Source organism: Pleurodeles waltl, chromosome 12 (genome assembly GCF_031143425.1).
Source record: "Pleurodeles waltl isolate 20211129_DDA chromosome 12, aPleWal1.hap1.20221129, whole genome shotgun sequence".
NCBI classification, from domain to species: domain Eukaryota; kingdom Metazoa; phylum Chordata; class Amphibia; order Caudata; family Salamandridae; genus Pleurodeles; species Pleurodeles waltl.
The window spans coordinates 492,255,540-492,270,332 of record NC_090451.1 but is presented as its reverse complement, the minus strand read 5'-3'; positions in this window follow the sequence as shown (position 1 = coordinate 492,270,332).

Below are 14,793 nucleotides of genomic sequence, written 5' to 3'. Positions count from 1 at the left end.
GCTTTTGCTACAGGAAGATGTCAACACGCAGGTCCAGTACATGGTCTCCTCAGGGCACTTAAGTGTCCTATTCTTGCGCTGCCATGAAGTACAAAGTCCTCTTGTTGGTGACAGTGTCATCTCTGTGCCTCTGATCGGATTCAAAGTCAGAACTGAGGTTCTGATGCCAGAGGAGCCCCTTAAATCCTAGTTTACGGGGCGTTAAAGGTGTGGGAGGCAGTGGCCAATGGGCTAGTGGTCCACGCAGCTAGTCCGCCCCTGCAGTGACAACTTCACTTTTCTACCCATTAATTAAGGGTATGCCAAGATGGCTGAACCTTCCCTCAGCCGTACAGACCCCCTAGCCCACCCTAGAGGTGTGGCTAGCATTTTGGGGATGTACATTTCCTAAGTACCTAATTTTCCCCACCTGTCAGCCTGAACAGGGCAGGAAGGGCTTTGTCCTCGATTGGGGCATCAAGGGCAGTGAAAAACCTTTGAGGCTCACCGCCTTGATTACTGTGATCAATAGTCATTCTGGGAGGGAGGAGGTGTGGCCTCCATCCTCCTCAGGTCCTTTGTCTTCATCCTGGTGAAGTGCTAGCACAACAATCAGGACGGCAGACTCTTGTCTTGGTGGCAATCAGTAGGGTAAGCCCATCAAGGCAGGAGAAAGCTGGTAACTCGGGGGCATTCTCTGAGGACGCCACCTGGGTACATGCTAGATAAATCTGGGCATGAGAATCGTGTTCAGGCTTAAAAAGCACAGTGTTTGACACCAAACAGGGGGGAATTCGCTTGGCCATCTTGGAACTGGACATCTGGGGTATGCCCGGGTGCCAGCTCATGTTATCCTATGGACCGCAGGTCACTTGCAGCAGCACCAAGTTTTAAATGCTACCACAGAGCCATATATGCTTGTGCATATATGTCCAAACTCATAACACAGTGCCCCCTGTCTCTTGGGCTATAGGGGGCCTGCCTTAAGGGTGACTGACCTGTGCTATGGGCAGTGAAGGGACTCTTCCTGTACCTGGTGTGGGCACAGCCGAACTCGAGTAGGCAAACTGCTTGTGCAGGCTGACATGGCAGCTCTGCAGACTTTTCTTTCACTCAGATCAAGCAGGGTGGCACAATCAGTGCTGCTGCCCTGGTGACCCTTTTACCATCCCTGACCTGGAAACCACTAGTACCATTTACTAGGGTCTTACAGAAGTGGTAAAGCCCTTGCCAGTTGGGTTTACCAAATCACAGCACAATTTAAGGGAAAGAGCACTGGCACTGAGATCTGATTAGCAGGCCTCAGCGCTCATTTCAGATCATAAAACAACAGCATCAGTAGTCCAAATGGGGACAAAAAGTGTTGGGGGGTACATCTGCAATGAGCCCAGTATATATATATATATATATATATATATATATATATATATATTCGTAACCAAGTCCCGGAATGCAGGTGCTCCACACAGCGGTCCTGGATGGGCTCCGAGAGGCCCTAATATAGCCTTGAACACTCCCTTAAATACCAGGAGAACCAGGACACCTCCAATATGAAAATTCTATTTATTTCAGCACAAAATCCAACGCGTTTCGGCAACAGCCTTACTCAGTTGGATTTTGTGCTGAAATAAATTGAATTTTCATATTGGAGGTGTCCTGGTTCTCCTGGTATTTAAGGGAGTGTTCAAGGCTATATATATATATATATATATATATATACAAAATTACCTATTGGCGGTCGCAAGTAGGTAGTCATAATTAGAACCTAGTTTCCATAGAAAAAGTGTTTTTTGGCTTGGCTATATCTTTGGTGCTGTTTGACGAATCTTCATGAAATTTTCCCATAAAAAAGTGTCAAGTTGGGTCTTGCTGTGCATAGAAAGTTTTGGGTGATCTGTCAAGGAAAAGGGAGGGGGGGCAAAAAAAGTGAGTTTCCAGGTTAATGCCTATAGACTCTTTAAATAACGCCTGCAGCCCGAACTGCTGGATGGAATTACACCAAATTTGGCAGAAAGGTAGCTTCTGGTCCGGAGACCACACTTTTTGTTATGTGGTGTAAATCCATCCAGTAGTTTGCAAGGTATTAAAGGAAATTTGTATATGTAGAAGCATGAAACTTTGCGATTAGTCCCGATCTTGTGCTGAGATTTGATTAGCTGCTGATATTTCAACCAAGAAGTGTTGGCAGCCATTTTAGGACTTGACTTCAGCCAAGTGGCAAACAAAAACACAAAAAAGAACAAAAGGGGGCAGGGTAGGAATACCCCAAACCCCTCACATTGGTCAAGAGGTCCCCCTGGCACCACCCCATGACAAAAAAGCATATTTTTAATAATTCACAGTGAAATTAGTGAACATTCACAAATTTGCAGTGAATTAAAAAAAATAAGCAAGCATGGTCTCCTACCCTTGCTTTTAATATTGCCCCCAGGTGGGCCAGGGCCTGGGGGCATGCTCACTTATTTAATAAAATGAGGGGGTGCACAGGGCCCCCTCCTAGGGCTCTAAAAAAGTCCTGGGACTATCACCTCCCTGGGGCTATTTTTGGTAAATATGTGGAGGGCCACGCAGACCCCACCGGGTTGGGGGTGGACCACGACCCCAGGGACCATCACCTCCCCGAGGGTACATAATTAAAAAGAACAGGGGGCCCTGCATACCCCCCCGGGCCTCAGGGACCACCACCTCCCCGGGGCCAATACATTTTTTAAGAAGAAGGAGGGGGCCGCGCGGCCCTCCTCCCAGGCCATATAAGGCCCCAGGGAGCACCACCTCCCAAGGGCCAGCCGGTTCTAAACAAAGGAGTGGTGCTGCAAGGCCCCCCTCCTGGAACCATTTCTGGCCCTGGGGACCTCCACCCCCCAGGGCCAACCCCTGCTAACGTCCAAGGTGCCCAGCCTTGGAAGGTAGCTGTTTGCTTTTGCTTGGTGGGAGCTATGACAGTTCCTGCCAAGCAAAAGCGAACACTCTGATTCAAGCAAGAAGGAGCTGTAAAAACGCTCCCATTTGCTGGAACCGGAGATTTCATCTCTTTTCCTGACCACTAATATGCAGGCAGGGAAAGAGATGAAACTATTGTTCCCGCATGCATGCATGCATTTTCATCGGCTCCTGCGTGTGGGCGCAATGGCAACTCCCGCATGAGGTGGGGAGCTTGGACCGCAGAGGCCTTGAGGCTCACCCGCGGTCCCTTTATTGCCACGAAAGAAAGAAGAACTTGGTTCTGTAAAGTACAAATCAACCAAGTATTTTCCCTCTGCACTTGATCAGTTGTGTGATAAAGACTCTCGAGGAACAATCATATTGGCAAAGTTATAGACACACAAGGAAACTGAAGACATTTCCTCTGCATCCTTTACGCAGGTGCAGTGTAGGAGATGCACTATACATTTAACCAATGAGATTGCACTTATTAATTAGCCAGTAGAAAGTACTCCATTTGGGTAGACATTCCCCAGAAAACGCTGGCCTCTTCTTATGTAAGTATGCAGGGCAGGATTCATTCAGGCACAATGCTCATTTTACAGGAAACAAACCTCGACAGGAAACATTTACAGATATAAACAAAACAGGTGCCAAGTTGAAGCTCCATTTCTGTAAAGTACTAATCATTCTAACTTTGTGTGCATGGCCAAGGTAAAGCAAGTTTGTTTTTCGGCATTTCCACTGAAAAGTTATGAGTAAACTTTGAAGGAGGTGTGTGCATCCTTGCTTTTTTTAGCGCAATAGCTCATGTAGTGACTGCGATGTGTGGTTTCTTTATTGTCATCTGCTGGTGAGACCAGACATTGGGCCTCATTCTGAGGCCGGCGGGCGGCGGGAACCGCCATATGGCCGCTCCGCGGTCGAAAGACCACGGAGGCCATTCTGGCTTTCCCGCTGGGCTGGCGGGCGACCGCCAGAAGGCCGCCCGCCAGCCCAGCGGGAAACCCCTTCCCACGAGGAAGCCGGCAGAGTGGGAAAGTGCGACGGGTGCAGTTGCACCCGTCGCGAATTTCAGTGTCTGCTAAGCAGACACTGACATTCTTTGTGGGGCCCTCTTACGGGGGCCCCTGCAGTGCCCATGCCATTGGCATGGGCACTGCAGGGGCCCCCAGGGGCCCCACGACACCCCATACCGCCATCCTGTTCCTGGCGGGCGAACCGCCAGGAACAGGATGGCGGTATGGGGTGTCGGAATCCCCATGGCGGGAGGATTCCTGAGGGCAGCGGAAAACCGGCGGGAGACCGCCGGTTTTCCCTTTCTGACCGCGGCCAAACCGCTGCGGTCAGAATGCCCTTGAGAGCACCGCCAGCCTGTTGGCGGTGCTCTCGTGGTCGTTGACCCTGGCGGTCAATGACCGCCAGGGCCAGAATGACCCCCATTGTGTTTTCCCTTTTACAAGGAAGATGGACAGTTTACTAAAAGGACCCCCATTAATTTATTTCCCCCCAGTTTTGGGGACATGTACATGTTGAGGAGGAGTACGATCACTTCTCCATGAAACAAAGAAGTCTTTTACTTTTTATTGCGTTTTTGGAGCCAGGTGCTGCCTTAGCGCTTGCACTGGAAGTGAGGGTCTGTTAGAGTCCTCCTTCCGGTTACCAGTAGCCGCTTAGTTAGTGGTCCAGTCTACATCGGGCTCTTTGGCCCGGCACCATAAATGAAAGCATCTCAGCGGCTGCGCCGCTGGCGCGCCAAAGGCACGCCTAAGGCAAGCCCGTCTGCGCCCGTCTGTGCCCGTCCGCACCCGAACGGGCCCAGGGGCCGAGACTCTGCCTGTTTTTTTAAATATATGACCCCTCAGGGCTCTACGATAAAACTAAGATTTTGCCTTGCAAGCACAAGGTGCCATCTGATTACAGGCTTGCCTGGACCTGTAAGGAATGCAACTGGGCAACACAAGCTCCTTTAACTTTGAAGGAGGCCAGAGCTCAGAACAGGAGGCCTCTGATGTCTGGAATGGCAGCTCAGGAAAAGATGGTCTGCCGTTTCAGTACGCCCTGTTAAATGTTCGCTCTCTGCCCAAGCACAAACTGGAAATTTGCGAGATGATTGATACCTGACATATTGACTGTTTGTTTCTAACGGAAACCTGGGATAAAATAGAATCAGACCCCAAATTTGTTGCAGCATCCCTCCAGGATACACCTACTACAGATTAGATAGAGCCCTATACAGGGGTGGAGGTTTGGCTATTATCTGTAGGGCTACTCTTGTGTGCGTTTGGTCTATCCTTTCCGCTCTAACTTGCGAGACAATGGTTTTTAAGATCTCTCAGAACAATGGAGTACTGTTGGAGGGTTTACTGATTTACCAACCGCCGGGCCCGCTTACAAATTTTGTCCAATCTTGGATTAAGTTGATAGAACCTATGGTTCTGTCCCCCCAAGGCAATTATTTTAGGAGATTTCAATATGCACTTTGACGAGATTTGCACCCCAGTGGTTAGGGAGTTTCTAGATTTTATGGAGGCCCTGGATTGGACTCCTAGAGTCTTGGCAGCTACCCATAGTGCAGGACATATATTAGATGGGGCCTTTTCCCGTACCTCTCTACAGCTGGTCTTAACGAACACCCAGTTAAGCTGGACCGATCATCATCTGCTAAACTTTAAAATTGACACCATGCACTCTCCTGCTTTGTATGAGCTGGAGAATAAAGTTTTTAGGCCATGGAAGCAGATTAAGGCGGAAGAGCTAGTTCCAGCCTTGGACGAGGGCTGGAACAAGGCCAAGAAGTCGACGCGGCCCTTACTCTAAAGTTTACAGTTAGGGGTTGAATCGGCCGGGGCTCAACTGGCTCCCCCTAAGTTTCTGGGGCCTCGCAGCCGAAAGAAGCTTGGTCAACCGTGGTTCACAAGTCAACTTAAAACCTTCCAGAGAAATTACCGACAACAGGAGCGTCTGTGGAAATTAAACCCAGTCGCAGAGGAAAGGGCTGCATTAAAGTCCACCTTCAAGGCTTACAAAGCGGCGCGTTTTAAGGCCATATCTACTTTTTATACTGCCAAAGTCAAGGAGGCATTAAATGCCCCCAGAGAACTTTTTAAGGTGATAAAGGCATTATCCACTCCCCCTAGGCCACTTGATTTGGAAAATTCCCAGGAGTTCTGCGATAAAGTTGCTAGGCACTTTGAGAACAAAATCCTTCAAATTCACGCTAATTTTGTCCCTTATGAGATCTCTAGGGAATTCTCATCTAGGACATCTACTGACTTTAAAACTAGTGGCAAAGTATTATCTGATTTCCATATCCCAACTTACGACACCATCAGAAAAATGATTCTAGAAATAAAGTCAGGTTCCCCTTTGGATCCATGCCCCCCTTCTATTTTTAAACTGGCCCCTGACCTGATGGCTGGGGCGTTAGTTCCTATTTTTCAAGAGGTTCTGACTTCTGGGATATATCCCTCCCTATGGAAGGAGACCATAGTGGTTCCCCTTAAGAAGAAGCCAGATGGCGATAGCCAGGATTTAAATAATCTACGACCAATAGCAATTCTCCCCTACCTGGCTAGGATTCTAGAGAAAATCTTGAATATGGAACTGGTTGAATTCCTAGTGGAAGCAGGAGGCCTCGACTCTTCTCAACATGGCTTAAGGAAGGCGCATAGTACGGAGACTGCCTTGATCTCATCCTCTGATGCTATTCGGCAATTGGTAGACGAAGGTCAAGGGGCCATCCTGGTATTACTAGATCTATCGGCGGCATTTGATACTATCTCCCCTCAGCTACTGACGCCTTGGTCAAGAAGGGATCAGAGAGCAAGCTCTTAAGCTCCTGGAATCTTTTCTCACCAACAGATGGACCACTGTAAGCTGTGCTAATTTCAGATCCACACCTTATCTACTACCCAGTGGGATTCCACAGGGTTCTTCTTTGAGTCCTACTCTGTTCAACGTGTATGTCACCCCGCTGGCTAGTCTGATTCGCTCCTTCAGTTTTATCCCGTCCTCTTATGCAGATGACACTCAGCTCATTATTCCAATTAAGAAGCCTTGGGAGGAGGTTGCGGACCGGTTCAAGAACTGTATGCAAGCAGTGAGCAACTGGATGAAGACTAACTGACTTAAAATGAATGCCACCAAAATCGAATTCTCTGTTTTGGTTCGGGAAAAGAGTTATGGAATTCACATTGGTGGCCCTCAGACTGTGGCATTCTTCCTGTTCCCACCACTACTAGCAGGAATTTGGGAATTCTTTTTGATGATCGCTTATCCTTTAAAAGTCAGGTAAATCACACCTTAAAGACATGCCTTTGGACTATTAAAATGCTTATGAAAATGTTTCCTTATCTCCAGCATGAATGGAGAGTTTCTGCCATATTAGCATTGGCTATGACTAAAGTGGATTACTGTAATGCCTTATTCCTTAATTTGGACAAGGTCCTAATTAACAAGTTGGAATTGGTTCCGAACACAGCGGCTAGAGCGGTACTCAACCTTTCACGGAGGGTATCAGTCAGGGAGAGTCTCAAACAATTACACTGGCTCCCGGTGGCCCAGCATATTATTTTTAAATCACTCTGCTTGACGGACAAAGCAACTCATGGGATAGGCCCTTGTTATCTCACTACCAGGCTCTGTTGGCATGTTCCTAAGAGAAATCCGAGGTCCTCCAAAGCCTACCGAATCCAGGTTCCCCGCACTTATAAAGTTAAATGGGGTGACAAAGCTTTTACTGTGGCTGCTGCCAAAGGTTGGAACTCACTTCCTTTGAACATCAGGCAAGAACCCTGCTATCTAAAGTTCAGGAAATTGATTAAAACATGGCTCTTCCCTCAATAGCCTGTGCTCGGCACCCTGGTTTGTATCCTGAAGTAACTCTTTTCTTCTTTACAATCTGCTGTTACGGGTGGTTTCTCTCATCTTGTTTTTCCCTCCTCTCTCACCTTTTATATTAGCGCTTCGATGCTCTCTGTGAGTCGGAATGCGCTCTACAAATACGGTATACATACATACATACATACTTCATGAGTACCATGGGGTAGGAGTGGGATTGGGTGGTTATAGGGGTTGGCCTGAGGGCCTGGCCCTGTGACCAACCCCATCCGCACATGGCCAAAGACTGCACACAGCACGGGGTGGGTGGTTATTGGAGTTTATTGCAAACCCTGCCACGCACAGCCGAAGCACGAGTGCGACGGTGGTTGGATTAATGTTTAGTCATTAAAATTACCATACGTTAAAACAATTCACTGAAAGAAACAAAGGTTACAGGTGCGTTATAGTTAGGAAATAGAATTGAACAAAAAAATTGAAATTCATTTAGCAATAGCCAAAGGTTACAGGGACACTACAGTTAGGCTCACATTTCAACCGTAAAAAAAAATTGAAATTTACCTGTTAGAGTTATTTCAAGAACTATAACTCACGCCCTTCCTATACACTGCTTTTTACCCCAAATATTACAGCACTCATGATATCTTTTATAACATCATCATTGATAATATCACTGTAACATTTGCAGTAATATTATTGATAAGTATATATATTATTGTCTGGGGCACGAATTATAGTTACCTTAGGGCATGAGTTATAGTTACTCAAAATCACTCTAACCAGGTGAATTTTTATAGTTTTGTATGCTTAAAATGTGAGCCTAACTATAACGTCACTGTAACCTTTGTGTTTTTTAAGTGTATATAGATATTTAATTAAAAAAACAAAGGTTACAGGGATGTTACAGTTAGGTTCACATTTTAAATGTATCAAACCATAGAACTTCACCTGTTATAGTTAGAGTTATCTCAAATAACTATAACTCGTGCACTAAGGTAACTAAAACTCACCCCCCTGCCATGCACAGTTTTGTCATCAACAATGTTACTGCAAATATTACATTGATGTTATCAGTGATGTTATCAAAGATGTCATGAGAGCCATAATTTGATCAGGTAATTAGCAGTGCATAGTGAGGGCGAGAGTTATAGTTATCTTATGGCACCAGTTTTGCTATTGGTAATAATGTTGGATCATGCTTGTACTTTGGTCCCTTTTATCATGAACAGGAAAAATCGATTTTTTGGATCAGTTTGCAGTATTTGTTCCCTCATTTCCCCCATAGAGATAAAGCCCATTAGTCTCCTGTTAGAAATTTATAAGACAAAATGTTTCCCTGTTTTAACATATGGGGCAGACATTTGGGGTTACCAGGATGTAGGCTGCATCGAAGTAGAAGAGAATAGGGTGTGTTGACGTGGGACTGTCTATATAATTGGGTCTAGAATATGTTGAGGACCTGATTAAACTAGCTCCTTTACAATTGTGGTGCTCCTTTTGGAGCATTGAATAGGCTTCTTTAAATAAAGAGATAATAAAAGATTGTCACTCATGTGGTTATGGCAATAGAATACCTAAGGCCGCCACCATTGCCCTTGGTTGTTCTTCTATCTTTGAGAGCCCTACTGATCTAAGAAAGAAAGGTAAAGGGTGGCTTGGAGGGTGCTCTAGGTCCATTAGGAAGGCTAGGAGAGAGGTAAAGGAACTAATGAAGCCATCTGTGACAGAATATTGTGTGATTCAAACAATGTTTTGGGTGGAGCCTTATCTGGATTTAGTCACAGATACATGGGAACAGATGTTGTTGACCCAGTTCAGGTTGGGCGCCATCAGGTGGATATTCTGTTTCCCCCAAGGTTAATATGAAACATTCAGTATGTGTAGATATCTGTATGATGAGTTTTCCTCTCAGTCTTTATTGCATTTTACCCTTTTTTTTAATGTTTTACCAGCCCTACACAAAATGATTTTTAGTGCCTCTTACTCGCAGGCTCAAATTTACTATGTGCAGACCAGCCTTGATATTTTTGCAACATCTCAGCTGCCCTGAGGTATGTAAATCTGTATGTATATTTCTAAAATCTGCTGTACATTTTTGTGAATCTATTATTTTTTTATATAGTTTTATATACTGGATAGATCATAATGGTTAAATGTTATTATATGTTCTCTTTTTTATTGATTTTAACTCTTTGGCTCATTGTATTTTGTGTAGAAGTTATTGCTAACAGTCTTTTTGTACTACTTTTAATGGCAGCTAGAAGAAAATAAATTAGCCACACCTGTTGATTTTAACTGTGATTTGACTTTTTGTGTGTATGTATAATCTTTTATGATCAGCCTTTTAAGTGATTGAATAAATAATATTTCGATTATCATTATTGTTTGATAAAATGAATATATATTTATGGATGTTCCAAAGGGCTTTTACACTGAATATAACAATGAATTTCTTAACTGTAATGTATCTGGGATGATACATTTTACTAACATCCTTTGAGGTTGGAAAGAGCATAACTTGGCTGTGCCATTATGCCTCTTAAACATGAGAAAAATGGGTGGTTATTTTTCTTTTTTGTAATCTGCAAAACAAATTGTTAAACTTGGTGCACTGAAATATATCAGTAAAAGTGTACAATGAAGTTAATGTTTCATGTATGCCACATTTAATCCTCATTTCCAACAATGTCAATGTTATTGTATTTTAGAAATGCTATACTTTATAATAATTTTATATTTGACAAGTATAACATTTAAAGCATATTGAAATGCAAGTATATTTGTGTTAATTTTAGTTTGGTCAGGGTGAAGTGCGCATTCTTTTTGTGTGTTCTAATCTTCAAATGAATAGCTTGTTTTTCCAAAGCTGCAAGTGCAGAAGCTAACAAGGAACTCATTGTGCATGAGAGATAAGAGAGTCTGAGAGAAGCACCACAGGATGGAAGGAGTATCCTGGCATCGTCAGCTATAGCTTTTAAGGATCCTGAACGTGAGGGTGTATCATAGTCAAGTGCAGTAGGCTTCGGAAGACTTAAGTGCCAATTATAATTGATTTGCGGTTTTGATTTTCAAATGAGAGTTTTGGTTATGATGGCATCACACCTGGGAAAAACAAGATTTAAGTGTGGTTTAGTTGGTGAGAGATTCAGATTCCTTTTGCACATTGCTCAGAGTGGAAGTTTCTGAGGTACGGACCTCATGCTTTCTATGTGGTTTTATTCCACCACACCGCTATTGAAATAATCTTCTACCAAAGTTCTGGTTGCTAACCTTTCTCAGATATTCCTTTTGTATTAGAATAGTTTAGAAGCTGGATTCAATGGCCAGACAAGAGAACTGCATTTTAGAATCCAGGCACCACATACATTTCCTGATTGTATGCATGTTGAATTCTTGGGCTTTTATATGTTGCTTCGATTTAATATTATGCGGCCGCTTAAATCTCCATTGGTGATTTTGAATATTTATATTATGGACTCACTTGTATAACTTTAGCTTTGAGTCTGTAGTAAAGCCCTTTGAAAACTTTAATTTGGACTCTGGGGTTTAATGCGTGACTACTGAGTTGCAGTGTACTTGATTTGAATAATCTGGTAAAATTATCTCTTCACCCCTTGGAATAGAGCAGCAAGATTCATCTGACCCCAGATAGAGAGAAAGGGCCCCGTGCTGGATTAGATAGTAGCAGAGTATGGTTCTCTTTCTGATCTGGAGAGAACTGGACCTGTACTCTAGAGCAGCTACTCCCCAGAGCCCAACCACTAGTGTCCATGTCCAGAGTTGGAAAATCTGCAAAGTTGCAGAGGATCGGAAGAGAATTATACTGGCAGAGGAAGAGTGAGTATAAATAAGATTGCAAAGTGCAGTGGTTTGTGTTTAGCTAGTGGTGATTGTGAAATTAGATGGTGTTTTGAGGAGAAGTTTTGGATGTTGTGTGACTGTGGTGATTTATAGAGATGTTGTGATAGTTAGTGGGTCCGACGTGGTCTAAGATCCCTGGAAAAGGTGTAGAAGACCATTTTACATTGTGTGCTGAGTGGTTGTGTTCATTGTGAGATGTTGTCAATGGCACAATTAAACTAGAGACTTACTTTGCGTGAGTGTGAGACAATTGGTATAGTGGCTCTTAATGCGCAGAGAGAAACTGTACTGACTTAGATGTTGTCACATCACAAGTCATTGTAAATTTTCTTGTGTGATTGAAACTATTCATTCTTTATCAAAGCAGACAAAGGTTACTTTATTGTATTTTGTATGCATGTGATATTTAGAAGAAAGTGTGCGTGCAGATTGTAAAGGAGGGGAAACAGCTGTGAGGAGAGAGATCTACATCACAGTGTGCTGCACCGGTACAGATTGGTTTGTGTGTTACTGCGCTGCTATTGGTGGGCAACGTCATAAGGTGCTGCACTGCAATTTTGGTTGTGTTGCAGCAAAGGATTGCAAATACGACAATATTTATAATTGAATTGGAATATTGTGAAAAGTTTTGAAACATGAATCGCTTCAAAGTTATACAAGATATATTTAGAGGAGATGTTCATATTCCCAGTAGGGAGGAAGAAGTGGTACCTCTAGAAGGTACTCCAGGTCATTATATAGTGATTAATGTAGGGCTCCATACATGTGTTTGGCTTGGTCAATAGTACAAAATCACATAAAAGAATGGTTCATTGAGGGTCCCTCAATATGGCACATTTAATTTAAGGATTATTACAAATTTAAGGAAAGTGTTATTTGAAATGAAGGCATCTCCTAGACCCGCACAATGTGAAGCACTTAATGCTTGGGAACATGCTGCTCATGCACAATAACGGGAAAAATATCAGGGCTGAGTGAAGAAAGCTATGTGTACTTATGCAGATGCTAGATGGGATGCTGAGCAGAAACAGTGGAGGACTGACATGATAGAAGGAGTTAGATGGCATCCAGCTTTGATGACAGGTGAGGTTGAGGGAGAAGGAGAAGGAAAAGGAAAACGACTCAGAAACTTAAAGAGAGGAAACAAAAAGTAGCTGATGATATGAGTATGGACAGCGATGAAGGGTCTGAAGATAGTCTTTTGGATGAGTTACTTTCCGAATGCCCTTTTCCATATAATGAAGTTAGGGAAGGAAATGGAAATCAGACTGTTGGCGGTAGTGATCCGGCTAACGTCATCACTGCTCCAACTAAGATGACCCCTAGCCTTGTGGGAGTTACTTCCATTGCTGTACCCTGTGAGTTAATTAAGAAGCGATGGTTTGAGAGAATGTGTCCGAGTTGATCCTATGGTGAGTGCTGTTGATGCTCTTACAGTCCCAGTTACTATAGTCCCGGTAGTTCCTATGTATAAAACAGAGGGCTCCAGGAGAAATACATACAATTTGACTGTACCCAATAATGCTGAAAGGCAGAGTGGAGATTCAAATACTTCAGGCATTAGGGAGTTTGTTCCTTTAGTTCCAACACACACCAGCACTCCATGTGGAGCGAGTGAAGATACAACTTTGAGTATGTCAGGATGCACTTCAATAGGTACATAGCAGAAGATACTTTTGCATGGGAACCACCTTTCGAGTTTGGGAAATGGTGCTCAGTGAAGTGATCCCACACCTAAAATTCCTGTAGCGACTAGTGACATGATCCACTAGTGCGAAAGAGATAGATTATTGGGTATAATTTTTTAATGGAAACACCCCATCTAATGAGAGTACTAATTAAGAAGTGAGTCAGGGAACACTTCCATCCACACCGACTTTAAACATGGCAAAGTTGGCAATAGAATTGGATTCAGCAATAGTTGGAACAGTTAGAGACTTATCAAGACGATGAGCTTGCAATCATGTGTAGGAATATTACGAAGCAAGCGGTCCAAGTTCATGATAAATTGGCAGAACTGGCTCAAAAATATGAAGTAGACTTAAATAAAACCAAGACTCTGCAAAGGAGCTATTGAGTGTGTTTCAGTGAAAAGGATATTACTGATATGAGAACTCCAGGATTGAAAACTCAGATTAGGGAACTGATTCAGAACTTTAGGAAATGGAATGAATTAGATAAGTGGGAGACCAAGTGGGTGAAAAAGAAATAGGTGAAGAAACCTTCTGGTGAACCGCCACCAATTGGAGCAGAGGGAGGTGTACAACCTTCCCCTTGAGAGAAGTACCTGGTGGGGGTATGTTCATGTGCTGAGGAATCGAAGTGATCTTGCATCATTTACCAATTATTTTCCAAAGTTGTGAGAGAAGCCAGTGGAATGGTATCGAAAGGTTTGTGAAAAATTCACAGGTGTTGTGGTTTGACTTGAATACATTGTTTGACACTGTTGTTCCAAGTTACTTGTACTTGTGGACTGAGTGTAAAATATCTGATCGATGACTTGAGACATAACTAACTAGGAATGTAGCAAATAAGGGTCCTTCGCCGTTGGTGATAAAGAAATATCAGGAAATCATGACATTTCTGAAAGGGAAGATGCCTCTTCAGGGTGTTGATTGGGTCAAGATTGATAGAATAACTCTAGAACCAAAGGAGGTTTTTTTTGTTTTGCATATACTGTATTCACAAGCATTATTTTCATATAACTCCCCACCTCCCCTGTTCATGGCTTGTTACTCCTCTAAATACTGCCATATAGCTGAAAACCTTTTCATACTCCCGACACGTTTTGAGTATGCTTCCTCATACTTCTTAGTTCTTAGCATTTTATTCCACCAGTTCTGCATGGTAGGAATCATCTGAGTGGGCCATAATTGAAGTATTAATGATCGAGCTACTGCAAAAATAATTGCTACAAAATATTGTTGGTACTTTGCTAGCTGACGTGGTTTCTCAGAGACTCCAAACAGCACTAGATTTTAATCTAGCTGAATCCTAGAGTTGTTGGTGTAATTCATTACATTCTCTATTTCCAACTAGATAGTAGTTAATTTGGGGCATTCAAAAAAGACATAAAGCCAATTCCCCCTCGCATCCTGATGGCAGCGAAAGCATTGATCAGGAATTGACAGAGACATTTTGTGTATCTTTTCTGGAGTGTAGTAGGCCATCCTTCTGGAGAAAAAAGAC